The sequence below is a fragment of the Zea mays genome, chromosome 5 (assembly GCF_902167145.1).
Source record: "Zea mays cultivar B73 chromosome 5, Zm-B73-REFERENCE-NAM-5.0, whole genome shotgun sequence".
NCBI classification, from domain to species: Eukaryota; Viridiplantae; Streptophyta; class Magnoliopsida; order Poales; family Poaceae; genus Zea; species Zea mays.
In genome coordinates this window covers 194,733,180-194,739,404 of record NC_050100.1, presented here as the reverse complement: position 1 = coordinate 194,739,404, position 6,225 = coordinate 194,733,180, and the positions used below count along the sequence as shown (strand labels likewise).

Here is a 6,225-nt window from a genome sequence, read left to right as displayed (position 1 = left end):
AAAAGAATAAGAATGATTCCCGTTCAAGTTTGGAAATCACTTAAAAAAGTTTTCAAACATATATTAAGTAGTACTTGTACACAAAATAGCACTGACACGTGATCTCTGGGTTGGCCGGATTGGCCGTGACCGTGAGAGGTAGTGGGCGGGCGGAATGAATCAAATCTAGCCGATCGTTAATCTGCTGGAAGCTTTCCATTTCGCGCCTCGTAATTTCTGGGTTTTGACAGCGGCGACGTTTTTATAGTTCTTTTCTGTTAAGAGAAAACGACGGTTGCACTCCAGAAACCAGGGCACCAGCAAGAACACCATAGAGAGTCTCAACACCGAAGAGGGTTCCAACAATGAGGGGAGTGAGCATGACCAGAGCACCAGGAGGAATCATCTCCTTGATGGAAGCATCAGTGGAGATCTTCCAATAGGTTGCATAGTCAGGCTTGGCAGTTCCCTCCATCAACCCAGGAATGGTGTTGAACTGTCTGCGGACCTCCTCCACCATCTTTAGGGCAGCACTTCCAACACTCTTCACGGTCATGGCAGAGAACCAATAGGGAAGCATGGCTCCAACAATCAAACCAATGAAAACCTTGGGGGAGAGGACATCGACAACCTTGACTCCAGCTCTGCTGACAAAGGCACCAAAAAGCGCCAGAGACACAAGAGCAGCTGAACCAATGGCAAATCCCTGCAAAAGGATACAGATGAGTTAAACAACCAGGAGTGCAATGGCTCTTTTGTTGCATATTGTCTACTACTTCACCCATATGCATGTTAAAATATTAAGGAGTGCATAACGTACAAACAGTGTCAATAATGGTAGTGGCAAATGAACAAGTTGAGCCAGCAAATGAATAAAAAGTACTTTTACCTTTCCAATAGCGGCAGTGGTGTTGCCAGCAGCATCAACAGCATCAGTTCTCAGCAATACCACCAGCATTGTCACTGATGGGAGCATAAGCATCAATAGCAAGACCAGTTGCGATTGTGCTCAGCATACCAAGAGCGGCAACTGCGATGTCGTACATTGCAGCAATGGAGAAACTAACATAGATGATAACAGCGATAGCGAAAATCGGGATGATAACCGACTTGTATCCAAGAGCAAGACCCAAAATGACATTAGTGACAGCACCAGTTCTGCAGGAATCTGCAACGTCTTGCACAGGACTACCATAGAATAAACATGTTAGGATTATTAAAACACCATCACAAAGAAACGATGAGAAGAAAAAACATAAGAGACTTGTAGGCTTTGAACTTGTATGCATTGCTAGTGTAGTATTCTGTGACAAAACCAATAATCAGACCAGCCCATGGACCAATTGCAACACAGAAGAACAAGCCCCTGCAAAGATATGGCAGTTGTCAGAAGACATTCCATCCTACAAATAAATGGCAAAGATTAACAGAAAAAAACATACCAGTTGGAGACATCCTTCTGAGTACCAAAGTTGAAGATGGTGAACTTAGCTAGAAGGGCCAACCAGCTGATTACAGCAATACCAACAGTCATCAGGGTGGTGGAGATGATGAGCTGCTTCTTAAGTGCAGGCTCAATTTCTTTCACAGCCTTGACTTCAAAGAAATCAGTAGCAAAAAGGGTGGTGATCAAGCAGACAATGATACGAACAGAGCTAAAAAGGAGTGGGTGATCAAGCAGACAATGATTACAGCAATACCAACAGTCATCATGCCAAGGAAACCGGAGACAGAGAGGTGATGGCTCCAAGCAAGGACACAGTGCTGAAGAGTGCAGTGATCATGCCAAAAGTCAAAATACTTAATGACAATCAGAGCCACTATCCAGTTAAGTGAAAATTTTATTCGAATAAATGTCTGAAGGTAGCATCTATACCTTTACACATTATTAATATCTCAAGAAAACCTAATGCAAATTACTGAAATGGTTTGAGTGGAGAGCACACCTCGAGACAAGGTAAAGTAAAATATTAGAGTTGATACTCCCAAATTTATCCTAGAAAGGTATTGTGTTAGCTTTGTACTCTGGAAGATTCTATCAGGAAAGAAAATCTTGCATACTATGTTAGAGGTTCTCTCGCTATCCGCTCATTAGTGCACCAGAGCGCCATTCATTCAACTGAACTTGAACATGCCGCTCTATAAGGAAATAAAATGCACAGCTAATTAGCATGCATGACTATGGTTAATCAATTACACCAACTTTTCATATATTAATATAAACGATGCATCACCCCCGTATACATATAGATGGACACCAGATTTTTAATGTAGTGATACAACTTTATTTTCTAGCAAGGAGATGAGGAACATAAACTGCAACTGTAAATCCTATCTTCAGCTCTTCTCTTTGCCTGACAAGACGCCTTTCCTTGTCCACTTTATTTAAATTTTAGCAATATAATATTATTGGCTGGTTTGGGGAAATCCTCCCAAATCAGGGCTAACAAAAAGATTTTTTAGCAGGTTCAGCTAATTGCTACTCTAAAGATGGTTGCCCGCCCTAAAAGAATACATATAGAGCATGCAAACTCTGAATTCAGAGTCCAACTATTATTTTGTATATCGGGTTCAGTATATGAATAAAATAGTTATTCCACTAAAATAAAATGAAGCAGAAACAATGCCAATTTCATTAACATGGCTAATTTTCTAAAAGGCATATTTTTCACCGGCTTCTCCTTAATCCTGAAGGCATCATAAGCTTGAGACAAAGCAAATGTTGCCTTCCTGGACTTAACAAAAATTCTCCAGTACTTGGATTACAACAAAATGGCAAAACACATATGATGATAACTCGGCTCATCGGACAAGAACAAGGGGAAAATCAAAATATGCACTTGTTGAGAGCCATATTAGTATCTTGCTAGTTTTCTTGAGAGGGCATCTACATGCTTTATGTAATCAGCATGGGCTGAACCACGAGGACTTCTCTTTGCTTCAAATACTCAGCCCTATACCTCTTCGCCTGATCTAATTTCTAGATATGTTAGCTTGTGTTTTAAGTTCTTATTCCTAAGAATGAGCTATAATTTGGGACAGAGGGTGGTAAGTCGTAAAGTTCCATTCTTTGCATGATTTTCTTGACACCCTCACTATATAATTTGTCCAACATAAAAAATTCACAAAATAGTGTAACATTCAAGAACTTAAATCTAATTCCCACATGACATAGCTAGGCAAGCTTCTACTGTTAGCATTTCACATCGTCAGCTTGATACGGAAAGCCAGATCAGAAGATGGAAAGAAAAACTGAATCCTTCTTGGGGTTGACACTACCCTAACACAGGCTATAAATACAACCGACATTTTAATATCCATCGGCATTGCACAAGATATAAAATGTAGATCGAACAATATGCATATATTACATACCATAACAGGTCCTGCAGCCTTCAGAAACTCCTCACACTTCACAATTCGTCCAACAGGTGTTCCAACCACCTAAAAATGTATAGGAAAATTGAAATTATTTTTCTGAAAAACTTGCAAAAAAGGAAAAAACTAAGACACATCATGCTTGCCATCCCCACCTCAGCTGACCTCAATGATACAGAGCCACTCAATAGCTCTGAAGTACTTTTCCCATTAACCACAATCCCCTGCATAGGCACTAAAACACTCTCTAAACCATCGTGCTCCTCTGCAATCTCTGATGGTGGTTCAGGTGCCACATGGTTGATTTGTTTTTTAGGAAAAAATACTTACTGAATCAAAGGATAACTCCATCGGTCAAAAAATGACTCCAATAACCAGTGCTATTTTCTAAAGATTGAAAGTGCTGATTTTGGATGCGTAGTGATTTTCCATTACCTCAGCCAGAGTGAGCGACGTTTTCGAGTGGTTCCCATTTTCTGTGGGAGCAAACGTTTAGAAAACATGTGTCATATATAGGTAAAAATATAGATCAAGCAAAATAAAAGCAAACGAGTGAGCCGACCACAGCACTAAAGGACATAGGTTAATAGTATGAATTGGGCTAAGCACAGCCTACATTAATTGAATGGCATACACAAACCAACACGATGAGCCAATGAGTGTGACGAACTAAGTACCATTAGTGAGGCGTCATCACTACGCTGAAGAGGGGATGCGGGTGGAGAGGCAGAGGACGCAACACACCTCGATGTATCCATGTGAGAGCATTGCGACCCCTTTGAAGTGCTTCGTCCTGTCTCGAACCCTCGCCATTGCCGAGGGAGGAGCAACAGCCGTGGCCTCCTCTGGTTAGATCCACGATGCTGAGCCGGCTAGATGCGCGCTACTGTAGACCTCCGGTCCCTGCATACGAAGCCACCGCAGGAGCACGGTACCGCTCGCAGTTGCTGGCCCTCCGCTGTCGCCGCCACCAGGACCAATCTACATCCTCCACGCGCCCCTGGCAGCCGGCTGCCAGAGGGCGCCGCCCGTGGCGCCGGAGCAGCAGCACTTCAGGGATCCGTGGAGCAGCAGAGAGGCGACGACGCGACGAAGCAGCAGAGGCGACATCACGGTGGCGAGACGGAAAACACGAGGCGTGCGCAGGCGGAGGGCCGCCTGATTGGGTGAGAAAGCGGACGCAAGTCGTATCCAATGCAATGAAATAAAAAATCGCATCCGCGAGAAAACGACGGTTGCACTCCAGAAACCAGGGCACCAGCAAGAACACCATAGAGAGTCTCAAAACCGAAGAGGGTTCCAACAATGAGGGGAGTGAGCATGACCAGAGCACCAGGAGGAATCATCTCCTTGATGGAAGCATCAGTGGAGATCTTCCAATAGGTTGCATAGTCAGGCTTGGCAGTTCCCTCCATCAACCCAGGAATGGTGTTGAACTGTCTGCGGACCTCCTCCACCATCTTTAGGGCAGCACTTCCAACACTCTTCATGGTCATGGCAGAGAACCAATAGGGAAGCATGGCTCCAACAATCAAACCAATGAAAACCTTGGGGGAGAGGACATCGACAACCTTGACTCCAGCTTTGCTGACAAAGGCACCAAAAAGCGCCAGAGACACAAGAGCAGCTGAACCAATGGCAAATCCCTGCAAAAGGATACAGATGAGTTAAACAACCAGGAGTGCAATGGCTCTTTTGTTGCATATTGTCTACTACTTCACCCATATGCATGTTAAAATATTAAGGAGTGCATAACGTACAAACAGTGTCAATAATGGTAGTGGCAAATGAACAAGTTGAGCCAGCAAATGAATAAAAAGTACTTTTACCTTTCCAATAGCGGCAGTGGTGTTGCCAGCAGCATCAACAGCATCAGTTCTCAGCAATACCACCAGCATTGTCACTGATGGGAGCATAAGCATCAATAGCAAGACCAGTTGCGATTGTGCTCAGCATACCAAGAGCGGCAACTGCGATGTCGTACATTGCAGCAATGGAGAAACTAACATAGATGATAACAGCGATAGCGAAAATCGGGATGATAACCGACTTGTATCCAAGAGCAAGACCCAAAATGACATTAGTGACAGCACCAGTTCTGCAGGAATCTGCAACGTCTTGCACAGGACTACCACAGAATAAACATGTTAGGATTATTAAAACACCATCACAAAGAAACGATGAGAAGAAAAAACATAAGAGACTTGTAGGCTTTGAAATTGTATGCATTGCTAGTGTAGTATTCTGTGACAAAACCAATAATCAGACCAGCCATGGACCAATTGCAACACAGAAGAACAAGCCCCTGCAAAGATATGGCAGTTGTCAGAAGACATTCCATCCTACAAATAAATGGCAAAGATTAACAGAAAAAAACATACTAGTTGGAGACATCCTTCTGAGTACCAAAGTTGAAGATGGTGAACTTAGCTAGAAGGGCCAACCAGCTGATTACAGCAATACCAACAGTCATCAGGGTGGTGGAGATGATGAGCTGCTTCTTAAGTGCAGGCTCAATTTCTTTCACAGCCTTGACTTCAAAGAAATCAGTAGCAAAAAGGGTGGTGATCAAGCAGACAATGATACGAACAGAGCTAAAAAGGAGTGGGTGATCAAGCAGACAATGATTACAGCAATACCAACAGTCATCATGCCAAGGAAACCGGAGACAGAGAGGTGATGGCTCCAAGCAAGGACACAGTGCTGAAGAGTGCAGTGATCATGCCAAAAGTCAAAATACTTAATGACAATCAGAGCCACTATCCAGTTAAGTGAAAATTTTATTCGAATAAATGTCTGAAGGTAGCATCTATACCTTTACACATTATTAATATCTCAAGAAAACCTAATGCAAATTACTGAAATGGT

The 6,225-nt window shown here is 43.0% G+C and overlaps 1 pseudogene across 1 annotated transcript; it reads right to left on the bottom strand.

Annotated features, from left to right (window-relative positions):
- On the bottom strand, positions 1–4,516 carry LOC100272514 (LOC101027208-like pseudogene; annotated as a pseudogene). Its single transcript, NR_159970.2, has 7 exons — positions 4,102–4,516; positions 3,793–3,833; positions 3,513–3,631; positions 3,355–3,423; positions 1,422–1,487; positions 869–1,345; positions 1–685 (listed from the first exon to the last, which is right to left on the bottom strand). The product of NR_159970.2 is annotated as a protein-like pseudogene (transcript).
- Positions 4,517–6,225: the final 1,709 nt, after the last annotated feature.